This window comes from Chrysoperla carnea, assembly GCF_905475395.1.
Source record: "Chrysoperla carnea chromosome X unlocalized genomic scaffold, inChrCarn1.1 SUPER_X_unloc_29, whole genome shotgun sequence".
NCBI classification, from domain to species: Eukaryota; Metazoa; Arthropoda; class Insecta; order Neuroptera; family Chrysopidae; genus Chrysoperla; species Chrysoperla carnea.
Window position 1 is genome coordinate 4,002 of NW_025408155.1, and position 14,375 is coordinate 18,376.

The following is a 14,375-nucleotide window of genomic DNA, read 5'->3' on the forward strand; positions in this document are numbered from 1 at the left end:
TTTTGTATGATTGAAATAATTAATATTAAACTATGTTTATTAATAATTGTTAATAAAAAAATTAAATATATTTTAATTTATAAAATAAATATTATTATTAAATTTATAATTTATTATTTTATATATTATAGAAATTGAAAAAATAAATCATGTTTACTACGACAGTAAATTAGAAATACTATTTAATTTTTATGTGTTTTCTACATGGTACTTTGACTTACATAGGGACTTATATTATTGTGAATAATGATATAATTGAAAACCTTTATTTTTTATTTGATAGAATTATTATATTTTATCATTTAAATATTTATAATAAATACATTATTTTTATAAAGTAAAAAATATGGCCGAAGAAAATTCTACAGCTGTTGCAGCAACTGCGGTTACTGCTGCTTCTACAACACCAACAAAAAAAGCAACAGCTTCTGGTGCTAAACGTACAAAACAACATTCAAAACCAACACATCCACGTACATCAGAAATGGTTGTTAACGCAATTAAAAATTTAAAAGAACGTGGTGGTTCATCATTACAAGCAATTAAAAAATATTTAGCTGCAAATTATAAAGTGGATTCTGATAAAATTTCACCATTTATTAAAAAATATTTAAAAGCTGCTGTAACTGAGGGAGCCTTGGTACAAACTAAAGGTAAAGGTGCATCTGGTTCATTCAAATTGGCTGCTTCCGCTTCATCTAATTCTTCAGCTAAATCAAAAGTATCCAAAAAAGAAAGTGGAGCAAAAGGTTCAGCAAAGAGTGCTAAAAGTAAACGGGCACCAAAAGAAAAGAAAGCCACAACTACATCATTGGCAGCCAAAAAGCCTAAAGCAAAAAAAGCGACTCCATCATCATCAACTGCTGCTAAAAAAGTTACTGCAAAATCATCAGCGGCATCAAAAAAAGCACCAGTTAAAGCAAAACCAGCAAAAAGTACAAAATCCGCTGCCAAAAGTAGCCCTGCTCGTAAACCGAAAGCACCAAAAGCTAAGAAAGCTTCTGTTGCCAAATCATCTCCTACAAAAATTAAAAAAGCAGCACCAAAAAAGAAATGATCTGTTACTTTAATAATATATTGAAATATTTCATTATTTTTGCTAAAAAATGAAAATAACATAGGCCTTAATACAGGCCACAAATTAATATTTGATAAGAGTAAATTATTTTTTGTATAAATATTTTATAAAATAATAGTTTAGAAACATTTGCCACAGTCAGTACCACGGATGGGTGGCCACTTGAGAATACTGTGTGCGGTTGCATTTTTATTTAAAATATATGGTATAATAAATAAGTATATATTTAAATTGATTACTTCATTGAAAATTTTAATAATATACTTTAATATTAATGATATTTATGAAAAATATATATTTGTAAAAATTTTCATTTATTACTGGCAACAGCCATACCACGTTGAAAACACCGGTTCTCGTCCGATCACCGAAGTTAAGCAACATTGGGCACAGTCAGTACTTGGATGGGTGACCGCTTGGGAACACTGTGTGCGGTTGCCTTTTTATATTAAAAATATAAATTATTTTTCTTCTTTTCTTTTTTTTTACACACCATATATAAATATATGTTATTTAGAAATGTAAACCTTTTATATTATTCATCAACAAATAAATATTATTTTTTGTATAAAATTTTATTGCATTTATAACTCATATCATGGTTACTTTAAAGCGAGAAGTTTTTTTAATATTTCAAATGAATATAAAATAATATAAATTTTATGAAATTTATTTATTTTTAGAAATAGCAATCGCTTATAATTATAACAAAATTTTAATAATGTTTAATTTTTTTTCAATAATTTATATTATATATATATATATATATATATATATATATATATATATATATATATTTTTTAATAAAAATAATATACTCTTATTTAATAATATATGTTGGTCCTATATATAGGACCGAAAATATTTCTTATTTGTTTTTTTTTTTTTAAATTGTCATTTAAAACGCTTATGCACGTTCTCCACGAATACGTCTTGCCAATTGTATATCCTTAGGCATAATTGTAACACGCTTTGCATGAATTGCGCATAAATTGGTATCTTCAAATAAACCTACTAAATAGGCTTCACTAGCTTCTTGTAATGCCATAACAGCTGAACTTTGAAAACGTAAATCGGTTTTAAAATCTTGTGCAATTTCACGTACTAAACGTTGGAATGGTAATTTACGAATTAACAATTCAGTACTTTTTTGATAACGACGAATTTCTCGTAAAGCTACTGTACCAGGACGATATCTGTGTGGTTTTTTTACTCCACCAGTTGCTGGTGCACTTTTACGTGCAGCTTTCGTTGCTAATTGTTTTCTTGGTGCTTTACCACCAGTTGATTTACGTGCAGTTTGCTTGGTTCTAGCCATTTTCAAATAATAATGTTTTTACAAAAAAACACACAATTTTAAAAATTATATTCGACAATTTGATACTACAAAGTCAAATGTTTAAATGCGAAATAAATGTGTTGTATTTATATTTATATGAAATTTCAAAATTTTTGTTGTCATATCCTATTGGATAGCTATCAGAGTATGGACTAATCAAATTGTATAGGCGTGGCTTAAAAAATCTTTAATGCTTTATATAAAAAGGCACAATTGTACCGGCGCTCACATACATTACAATACTTGTGAGGTTAACACACGTGTTATCCGTTCGTTAAAATATTGTAAATAATTTTTTATTAAAATGACTGGCAGAGGAAAAGGTGGAAAGGGTCTTGGAAAAGGGGGTGCAAAACGTCATAGAAAAGTTTTGCGTGATAATATCCAAGGTATTACAAAACCTGCAATTCGTCGTTTAGCACGACGAGGTGGAGTAAAACGTATCTCTGGTTTAATTTATGAAGAAACACGTGGTGTACTTAAAGTATTCCTTGAAAATGTTATTCGGGATGCTGTTACATATACTGAACACGCAAAACGTAAAACAGTTACAGCTATGGATGTTGTATATGCATTAAAACGACAAGGTCGTACTTTGTATGGTTTTGGAGGTTAAGAAAATATAATAATTTACTTAAAATATTTAGTAAATTTATTAAAGAATATTTAATACATCCGATAAATTTAAACAGGCTTTCCTTTTTGGGAAGCCACTAATTTTATTTATATAAGAGTAAATAAATTTGTTAATAAATATAACATATTATATAATTTGTTTACAACAAATTATTTTGTTTATAACATACATTACCAAATATTTTTATTTTTTTTTTTTATTGTAATATATCTGCAATAATAAATTATAATTTGTATATTATCTATTTTATTTTACAATAACTTATTGAATTTTTGAAAAAATTTTATTATAAATTAATATACTATTATATTTTTTATATATACAAGTTAAGAGTAACAAGTATCGATAGGAGATTATCGAATTTATAACTAATAAAACATTTCGCCTTAATCAAAGAAAATAAAGATTTTGCTATACCATTTTTTATACTTTCAATAAATAATTTATTATTAAATTTTTATTATTTCATTTATTTTTTAAAATTATTAAAAATATTTTTCTAATAATTATAAGCGTACATAAACAAGTAGTAAATGTAAAATGAAAATAATAAAGGTAATGTAATGCATTTGCATTACACTGATTTACGATATATATTCCGCGATATCCTTTATTATATTTAAAATTAATAATATTGATATACTAATAATAGATATATTCAAGCTATTAATATATAAAATTTTATATTAAATATGATATTAATAATTGTTTATTTAATTTTTTTGTATATATAAAAATAATTTACTCTTATTTAAAAAATTTGATGGCTCTCTTAAAAAGAGAGCCGTTTTTATATGTTGATGTATTTTTATGTTATCAATTAAATAATATTTTCGATTTATTTATTTTGAACTTGTATATTTTGTAACAGCTTTAGTACCTTCACTAACAGCGTGCTTTGCCAATTCACCAGGTAATAATAATCGAACTGCGGTTTGAATTTCCCGACTTGTGATTGTTGAACGTTTATTATAATGTGCTAAACGTGATGCTTCAGCAGCAATACGTTCAAAAATATCATTAACAAAACTGTTCATGATACTCATAGCTTTACTAGAGATACCAGTATCAGGATGCACTTGTTTTAATACTTTGTAAATGTAAATTGCATATGATTCCTTGCGCTTCCTCTTCTTTTTCTTATCACTCTTTGATATATTTTTTTGAGCTTTGCCAGCTTTTTTTGCTGCTTTTCCACTTGTTTTTGGTGGCATTGTTACAAACAATTAATATACACAGATAGTTACAGAACACCAGTCAGTATATGTATGAGCGTGTCGTGTATACAACTAGCGTATTATATACGCGAAGATGGATATAACAATAAAAATGAATACTACTCTCTGATTGGCTGAAAATAATACTATAAGGTGATTGGTTTATTTTTAAAGTTTTATATTTTATAAATATTATAAATTAAAATACCCAAATAACATTTTAAACATTTATGTTACAATCCCCGTAACGTACACATCTGTGTGATTATATTTACAAAAAAAAATATTAATTAAATAAATTTATTCGCTATGTCTGGACGAGGTAAAGGTGGTAAAGTAAAGGGAAAGGCAAAGTCAAGATCAAGCCGAGCAGGATTACAATTTCCTGTTGGAAGAATTCACAGATTATTACGAAAAGGAAATTATGCTGAACGAGTAGGTGCTGGTGCCCCAGTATATTTGGCTGCTGTTATGGAATATTTGGCTGCAGAAGTTCTCGAGTTAGCTGGTAATGCTGCCCGTGATAACAAAAAAACACGTATCATTCCACGTCATTTACAATTGGCAATTCGTAATGATGAAGAATTAAATAAATTATTATCTGGTGTAACAATTGCTCAAGGTGGTGTATTACCAAACATTCAAGCAGTGTTATTACCAAAGAAAACTGAAAAGAAAGCATAAATTAAAAACATTGCATTAATTTTTATAATAATAATACATCGATCATAGGCCTTTTAATAAAAGGCCACAAATTTATTTAAAATAAGAGTAAAAATTATTTTTATAAATAATATATTATAATATTTTTTTAAAGAATCAATTTAAATAATTATAAATTAATGATTCTTTTTTTTTTTTTTCTTTTTTATATGTTATTATGGAAATAATTCATCATATTATGATGACATTTAGGTAACATATTATAAGAATATTCATAAAATATTATCAAAATAATATTGTATTATGATGATATTTAGACAAAATATTATAAGAATATACACAAAATATTATCAAAATAATATCATTAGATAACAAAACTGTTCATGATACTCATACCTTTACTAGAGATAAAAGTATCAGGATGCACTTGTATTAATACATATTATCACAACATCACAAAATATTTTTTAAAAGGAAAAATTTTTTAAAAATTATTATAAAATTTGATTGAATTAAATTTCAATTTATTTTTTTAATAATTAAAGAAAAAAAAAAGCATATAAACTTTCTATTGAAAATGTTATTTTCAACTAGATGGCCAAGTGAACTTTGTTACACAAACAATATATGACGTATTCGTTATTTAAATAATCAGTATCCTTTGATATTATATCAATACGTTACTCTCTTCTTTTGATACATATTAATAAAATTTCAATTTATAAGATTTTATGTCAATTATATAAATAATATTATAAATTTTCTAAATACATAAGTTAAGTAACAAAAAATTTGAATAACAAGATAAATTTATATATTATGTTTTAATACTCGATACTATAATATATCGCATCCGTTACCAATTATTCGGTATCCTTTGATTTATACACAGAATGAACCAAAAATATGTATCAAATTTATTTTATTTATTTATATATTTAATATTATTATTATTATTTTATATTACAAAGTTTCTTAACGAAGCTTACAATGATTTCTCATATCGTACTTAACAAAATTATTTAGATCATATAAAATTTAAATTGTTAAAAAATTTTTATATTTATTATTATTATTTATTTTTATTAAAATTACATAACATAAAATTAATAATATTTTAATAATTATATAAATTAATTCTTATTTAAAATAATCTTATATTAATCTCAACAAATACTCTAATAATATATTTTGTCATAAATTTTTTTATATTTAAAATAAATATTATAATATATAAATACTTATATCAGTATAAAATTTCTTTATATAATTATGAAAAAATTAATTTAATAGTTAATTATTGATATTAATGCATAAATAAAAGTATTTTCTAATGAAATATATTTTGTCAATGTTCGATTAACACATTTCATAATAATACGTTTTCATTATTGACAAAAAAAGTTTTTCTAAAAATGAAATCTTATACTATAATATATATATTTATATATTAAATTTTTTAATTATTTATATACTAATAATTTATAATAAATCGATATTAAATAAAAAATAAAAATATATACTTTTTAAGTTTACCTTAAAAATATTATTGTTTTGTATGATTGAAATAATTAATATTAAACTATGTTTATTAATAATTGTTAATAAAAAAATTAAATATATTTTAATTTATAAAATAAATATTATTATTAAATTTATAATTTATTATTTTATATATTATAGAAATTGAAAAAATAAATAATGTTTACTACGACAGTAAATTAGAAATACTATTTAATTTTTATGTGTTTTCTACATGGTACTTTGACTTACATAGGGACTTATATTATTGTGAATAATGATATAATTGAAAACCTTTATTTTTTATTTGATAGAATTATTATATTTTATCATTTAAATATTTATAATAAATACATTATTTTTATAAAGTAAAAAATATGGCCGAAGAAAATTCTACAGCTGTTGCAGCAACTGCGGTTACTGCTGCTTCTACAACACCAACAAAAAAAGCAACAGCTTCTGGTGCTAAACGTACAAAACAACATTCAAAACCAACACATCCACGTACATCAGAAATGGTTGTTAACGCAATTAAAAATTTAAAAGAACGTGGTGGTTCATCATTACAAGCAATTAAAAAATATTTAGCTGCAAATTATAAAGTGGATTCTGATAAAATTTCACCATTTATTAAAAAATATTTAAAAGCTGCTGTAACTGAGGGAGCCTTGGTACAAACTAAAGGTAAAGGTGCATCTGGTTCATTCAAATTGGCTGCTTCCGCTTCATCTAATTCTTCAGCTAAATCAAAAGTATCCAAAAAAGAAAGTGGAGCAAAAGGTTCAGCAAAGAGTGCTAAAAGTAAACGGGCACCAAAAGAAAAGAAAGCCACAACTACATCATTGGCAGCCAAAAAGCCTAAAGCAAAAAAAGCGACTCCATCATCATCAACTGCTGCTAAAAAAGTTACTGCAAAATCATCAGCGGCATCAAAAAAAGCACCAGTTAAAGCAAAACCAGCAAAAAGTACAAAATCCGCTGCCAAAAGTAGCCCTGCTCGTAAACCGAAAGCACCAAAAGCTAAGAAAGCTTCTGTTGCCAAATCATCTCCTACAAAAATTAAAAAAGCAGCACCAAAAAAGAAATGATCTGTTACTTTAATAATATATTGAAATATTTCATTATTTTTGCTAAAAAATGAAAATAACATAGGCCTTAATACAGGCCACAAATTAATATTTGATAAGAGTAAATTATTTTTTGTATAAATATTTTATAAAATAATAGTTTAGAAACATTTGCCACAGTCAGTACCACGGATGGGTGGCCACTTGAGAATACTGTGTGCGGTTGCATTTTTATTTAAAATATATGGTATAATAAATAAGTATATATTTAAATTGATTACTTCATTGAAAATTTTAATAATATACTTTAATATTAATGATATTTATGAAAAATATATATTTGTAAAAATTTTCATTTATTACTGGCAACAGCCATACCACGTTGAAAACACCGGTTCTCGTCCGATCACCGAAGTTAAGCAACATTGGGCACAGTCAGTACTTGGATGGGTGACCGCTTGGGAACACTGTGTGCGGTTGCCTTTTTATATTAAAAATATAAATTATTTTTCTTCTTTTCTTTTTTTTTACACACCATATATAAATATATGTTATTTAGAAATGTAAACCTTTTATATTATTCATCAACAAATAAATATTATTTTTTGTATAAAATTTTATTGCATTTATAACTCATATCATGGTTACTTTAAAGCGAGAAGTTTTTTTAATATTTCAAATGAATATAAAATAATATAAATTTTATGAAATTTATTTATTTTTAGAAATAGCAATCGCTTATAATTATAACAAAATTTTAATAATGTTTAATTTTATTTCAATAATTTATATTATATATATATATATATATATATATATATATATATATATATATATATATTTTTTAATAAAAATAATATACTCTTATTTAATAATATATGTTGGTCCTATATATAGGACCGAAAATATTTCTTATTTGTTTTTTTTTTTTTAAATTGTCATTTAAAACGCTTATGCACGTTCTCCACGAATACGTCTTGCCAATTGTATATCCTTAGGCATAATTGTAACACGCTTTGCATGAATTGCGCATAAATTGGTATCTTCAAATAAACCTACTAAATAGGCTTCACTAGCTTCTTGTAATGCCATAACAGCTGAACTTTGAAAACGTAAATCGGTTTTAAAATCTTGTGCAATTTCACGTACTAAACGTTGGAATGGTAATTTACGAATTAACAATTCAGTACTTTTTTGATAACGACGAATTTCTCGTAAAGCTACTGTACCAGGACGATATCTGTGTGGTTTTTTTACTCCACCAGTTGCTGGTGCACTTTTACGTGCAGCTTTCGTTGCTAATTGTTTTCTTGGTGCTTTACCACCAGTTGATTTACGTGCAGTTTGCTTGGTTCTAGCCATTTTCAAATAATAATGTTTTTACAAAAAAACACACAATTTTAAAAATTATATTCGACAATTTGATACTACAAAGTCAAATGTTTAAATGCGAAATAAATGTGTTGTATTTATATTTATATGAAATTTCAAAATTTTTGTTGTCATATCCTATTGGATAGCTATCAGAGTATGGACTAATCAAATTGTATAGGCGTGGCTTAAAAAATCTTTAATGCTTTATATAAAAAGGCACAATTGTACCGGCGCTCACATACATTACAATACTTGTGAGGTTAACACACGTGTTATCCGTTCGTTAAAATATTGTAAATAATTTTTTATTAAAATGACTGGCAGAGGAAAAGGTGGAAAGGGTCTTGGAAAAGGGGGTGCAAAACGTCATAGAAAAGTTTTGCGTGATAATATCCAAGGTATTACAAAACCTGCAATTCGTCGTTTAGCACGACGAGGTGGAGTAAAACGTATCTCTGGTTTAATTTATGAAGAAACACGTGGTGTACTTAAAGTATTCCTTGAAAATGTTATTCGGGATGCTGTTACATATACTGAACACGCAAAACGTAAAACAGTTACAGCTATGGATGTTGTATATGCATTAAAACGACAAGGTCGTACTTTGTATGGTTTTGGAGGTTAAGAAAATATAATAATTTACTTAAAATATTTAGTAAATTTATTAAAGAATATTTAATACATCCGATAAATTTAAACAGGCTTTCCTTTTTGGGAAGCCACTAATTTTATTTATATAAGAGTAAATAAATTTGTTAATAAATATAACATATTATATAATTTGTTTACAACAAATTATTTTGTTTATAACATACATTACCAAATATTTTTATTTTTTTTTTTTATTGTAATATATCTGCAATAATAAATTATAATTTGTATATTATCTATTTTATTTTACAATAACTTATTGAATTTTTGAAAAAATTTTATTATAAATTAATATACTATTATATTTTTTATATATACAAGTTAAGAGTAACAAGTATCGATAGGAGATTATCGAATTTATAACTAATAAAACATTTCGCCTTAATCAAAGAAAATAAAGATTTTGCTATACCATTTTTTATACTTTCAATAAATAATTTATTATTAAATTTTTATTATTTCATTTATTTTTTAAAATTATTAAAAATATTTTTCTAATAATTATAAGCGTACATAAACAAGTAGTAAATGTAAAATGAAAATAATAAAGGTAATGTAATGCATTTGCATTACACTGATTTACGATATATATTCCGCGATATCCTTTATTATATTTAAAATTAATAATATTGATATACTAATAATAGATATATTCAAGCTATTAATATATAAAATTTTATATTAAATATGATATTAATAATTGTTTATTTAATTTTTTTGTATATATAAAAATAATTTACTCTTATTTAAAAAATTTGATGGCTCTCTTAAAAAGAGAGCCGTTTTTATATGTTGATGTATTTTTATGTTATCAATTAAATAATATTTTCGATTTATTTATTTTGAACTTGTATATTTTGTAACAGCTTTAGTACCTTCACTAACAGCGTGCTTTGCCAATTCACCAGGTAATAATAATCGAACTGCGGTTTGAATTTCCCGACTTGTGATTGTTGAACGTTTATTATAATGTGCTAAACGTGATGCTTCAGCAGCAATACGTTCAAAAATATCATTAACAAAACTGTTCATGATACTCATAGCTTTACTAGAGATACCAGTATCAGGATGCACTTGTTTTAATACTTTGTAAATGTAAATTGCATATGATTCCTTGCGCTTCCTCTTCTTTTTCTTATCACTCTTTGATATATTTTTTTGAGCTTTGCCAGCTTTTTTTGCTGCTTTTCCACTTGTTTTTGGTGGCATTGTTACAAACAATTAATATACACAGATAGTTACAGAACACCAGTCAGTATATGTATGAGCGTGTCGTGTATACAACTAGCGTATTATATACGCGAAGATGGATATAACAATAAAAATGAATACTACTCTCTGATTGGCTGAAAATAATACTATAAGGTGATTGGTTTATTTTTAAAGTTTTATATTTTATAAATATTATAAATTAAAATACCCAAATAACATTTTAAACATTTATGTTACAATCCCCGTAACGTACACATCTGTGTGATTATATTTACAAAAAAAAATATTAATTAAATAAATTTATTCGCTATGTCTGGACGAGGTAAAGGTGGTAAAGTAAAGGGAAAGGCAAAGTCAAGATCAAGCCGAGCAGGATTACAATTTCCTGTTGGAAGAATTCACAGATTATTACGAAAAGGAAATTATGCTGAACGAGTAGGTGCTGGTGCCCCAGTATATTTGGCTGCTGTTATGGAATATTTGGCTGCAGAAGTTCTCGAGTTAGCTGGTAATGCTGCCCGTGATAACAAAAAAACACGTATCATTCCACGTCATTTACAATTGGCAATTCGTAATGATGAAGAATTAAATAAATTATTATCTGGTGTAACAATTGCTCAAGGTGGTGTATTACCAAACATTCAAGCAGTGTTATTACCAAAGAAAACTGAAAAGAAAGCATAAATTAAAAACATTGCATTAATTTTTATAATAATAATACATCGATCATAGGCCTTTTAATAAAAGGCCACAAATTTATTTAAAATAAGAGTAAAAATTATTTTTATAAATAATATATTATAATATTTTTTTAAAGAATCAATTTAAATAATTATAAATTAATGATTCTTTTTTTTTTTTTTCTTTTTTATATGTTATTATGGAAATAATTCATCATATTATGATGACATTTAGGTAACATATTATAAGAATATTCATAAAATATTATCAAAATAATATTGTATTATGATGATATTTAGACAAAATATTATAAGAATATACACAAAATATTATCAAAATAATATCATTAGATAACAAAACTGTTCATGATACTCATACCTTTACTAGAGATAAAAGTATCAGGATGCACTTGTATTAATACATATTATCACAACATCACAAAATATTTTTTAAAAGGAAAAATTTTTTAAAAATTATTATAAAATTTGATTGAATTAAATTTCAATTTATTTTTTTAATAATTAAAGAAAAAAAAAAGCATATAAACTTTCTATTGAAAATGTTATTTTCAACTAGATGGCCAAGTGAACTTTGTTACACAAACAATATATGACGTATTCGTTATTTAAATAATCAGTATCCTTTGATATTATATCAATACGTTACTCTCTTCTTTTGATACATATTAATAAAATTTCAATTTATAAGATTTTATGTCAATTATATAAATAATATTATAAATTTTCTAAATACATAAGTTAAGTAACAAAAAATTTGAATAACAAGATAAATTTATATATTATGTTTTAATACTCGATACTATAATATATCGCATCCGTTACCAATTATTCGGTATCCTTTGATTTATACACAGAATGAACCAAAAATATGTATCAAATTTATTTTATTTATTTATATATTTAATATTATTATTATTATTTTATATTACAAAGTTTCTTAACGAAGCTTACAATGATTTCTCATATCGTACTTAACAAAATTATTTAGATCATATAAAATTTAAATTGTTAAAAAATTTTTATATTTATTATTATTATTTATTTTTATTAAAATTACATAACATAAAATTAATAATATTTTAATAATTATATAAATTAATTCTTATTTAAAATAATCTTATATTAATCTCAACAAATACTCTAATAATATATTTTGTCATAAATTTTTTTATATTTAAAATAAATATTATAATATATAAATACTTATATCAGTATAAAATTTCTTTATATAATTATGAAAAAATTAATTTAATAGTTAATTATTGATATTAATGCATAAATAAAAGTATTTTCTAATGAAATATATTTTGTCAATGTTCGATTAACACATTTCATAATAATACGTTTTCATTATTGACAAAAAAAGTTTTTCTAAAAATGAAATCTTATATAATATATATATATATTTATATATTAAATTTTTTAATTATTTATATACTAATAATTTATAATAAATCGATATTAAATAAAAAATAAAAATATATACTTTTTAAGTTTACCTTAAAAATATTATTGTTTTGTATGATTGAAATAATTAATATTAAACTATGTTTATTAATAATTGTTAATAAAAAAATTAAATATATTTTAATTTATAAAATAAATATTATTATTAAATTTATAATTTATTATTTTATATATTATAGAAATTGAAAAAATAAATCATGTTTACTACGACAGTAAATTAGAAATACTATTTAATTTTTATGTGTTTTCTACATGGTACTTTGACTTACATAGGGACTTATATTATTGTGAATAATGATATAATTGAAAACCTTTATTTTTTATTTGATAGAATTATTATATTTTATCATTTAAATATTTATAATAAATACATTATTTTTATAAAGTAAAAAATATGGCCGAAGAAAATTCTACAGCTGTTGCAGCAACTGCGGTTACTGCTGCTTCTACAACACCAACAAAAAAAGCAACAGCTTCTGGTGCTAAACGTACAAAACAACATTCAAAACCAACACATCCACGTACATCAGAAATGGTTGTTAACGCAATTAAAAATTTAAAAGAACGTGGTGGTTCATCATTACAAGCAATTAAAAAATATTTAGCTGCAAATTATAAAGTGGATTCTGATAAAATTTCACCATTTATTAAAAAATATTTAAAAGCTGCTGTAACTGAGGGAGCCTTGGTACAAACTAAAGGTAAAGGTGCATCTGGTTCATTCAAATTGGCTGCTTCCGCTTCATCTAATTCTTCAGCTAAATCAAAAGTATCCAAAAAAGAAAGTGGAGCAAAAGGTTCAGCAAAGAGTGCTAAAAGTAAACGGGCACCAAAAGAAAAGAAAGCCACAACTACATCATTGGCAGCCAAAAAGCCTAAAGCAAAAAAAGCGACTCCATCATCATCAACTGCTGCTAAAAAAGTTACTGCAAAATCATCAGCGGCATCAAAAAAAGCACCAGTTAAAGCAAAACCAGCAAAAAGTACAAAATCCGCTGCCAAAAGTAGCCCTGCTCGTAAACCGAAAGCACCAAAAGCTAAGAAAGCTTCTGTTGCCAAATCATCTCCTACAAAAATTAAAAAAGCAGCACCAAAAAAGAAATGATCTGTTACTTTAATAATATATTGAAATATTTCATTATTTTTGCTAAAAAATGAAAATAACATAGGCCTTAATACAGGCCACAAATTAATATTTGATAAGAGTAAATTATTTTTTGTATAAATATTTTATAAAATAATAGTTTAGAAACATTTGCCACAGTCAGTACCACGGATGGGTGGCCACTTGAGAATACTGTGTGCGGTTGCATTTTTATTTAAAATATATGGTATAATAAATAAGTATATATTTAAATTGATTACTTCATTGAAAATTTTAATAATATACTTTAATATTAATGATATTTATGAAAAATATATATTTGTAAAAATTTTCATTTATTACT

At 24.3% G+C, this 14,375-nt stretch overlaps 2 non-coding genes across 2 annotated transcripts; both read left to right on the forward strand.

Annotated features, from left to right (window-relative positions):
* The first annotated feature begins 1,400 nt into the window (after window positions 1-1,400).
* On the forward strand, window positions 1,401-1,519 carry LOC123304187. The gene has a single exon (XR_006536231.1). It is a non-coding gene; the product is annotated as a 5S ribosomal RNA (ribosomal RNA).
* Window positions 1,520-7,886: 6,367 nt separating this feature from the next.
* On the forward strand, window positions 7,887-8,005 carry LOC123304190. Its single transcript, XR_006536234.1, has one exon. It is a non-coding gene; the product is annotated as a 5S ribosomal RNA (ribosomal RNA).
* The last annotated feature ends 6,370 nt before the right edge of the window (window positions 8,006-14,375 follow it).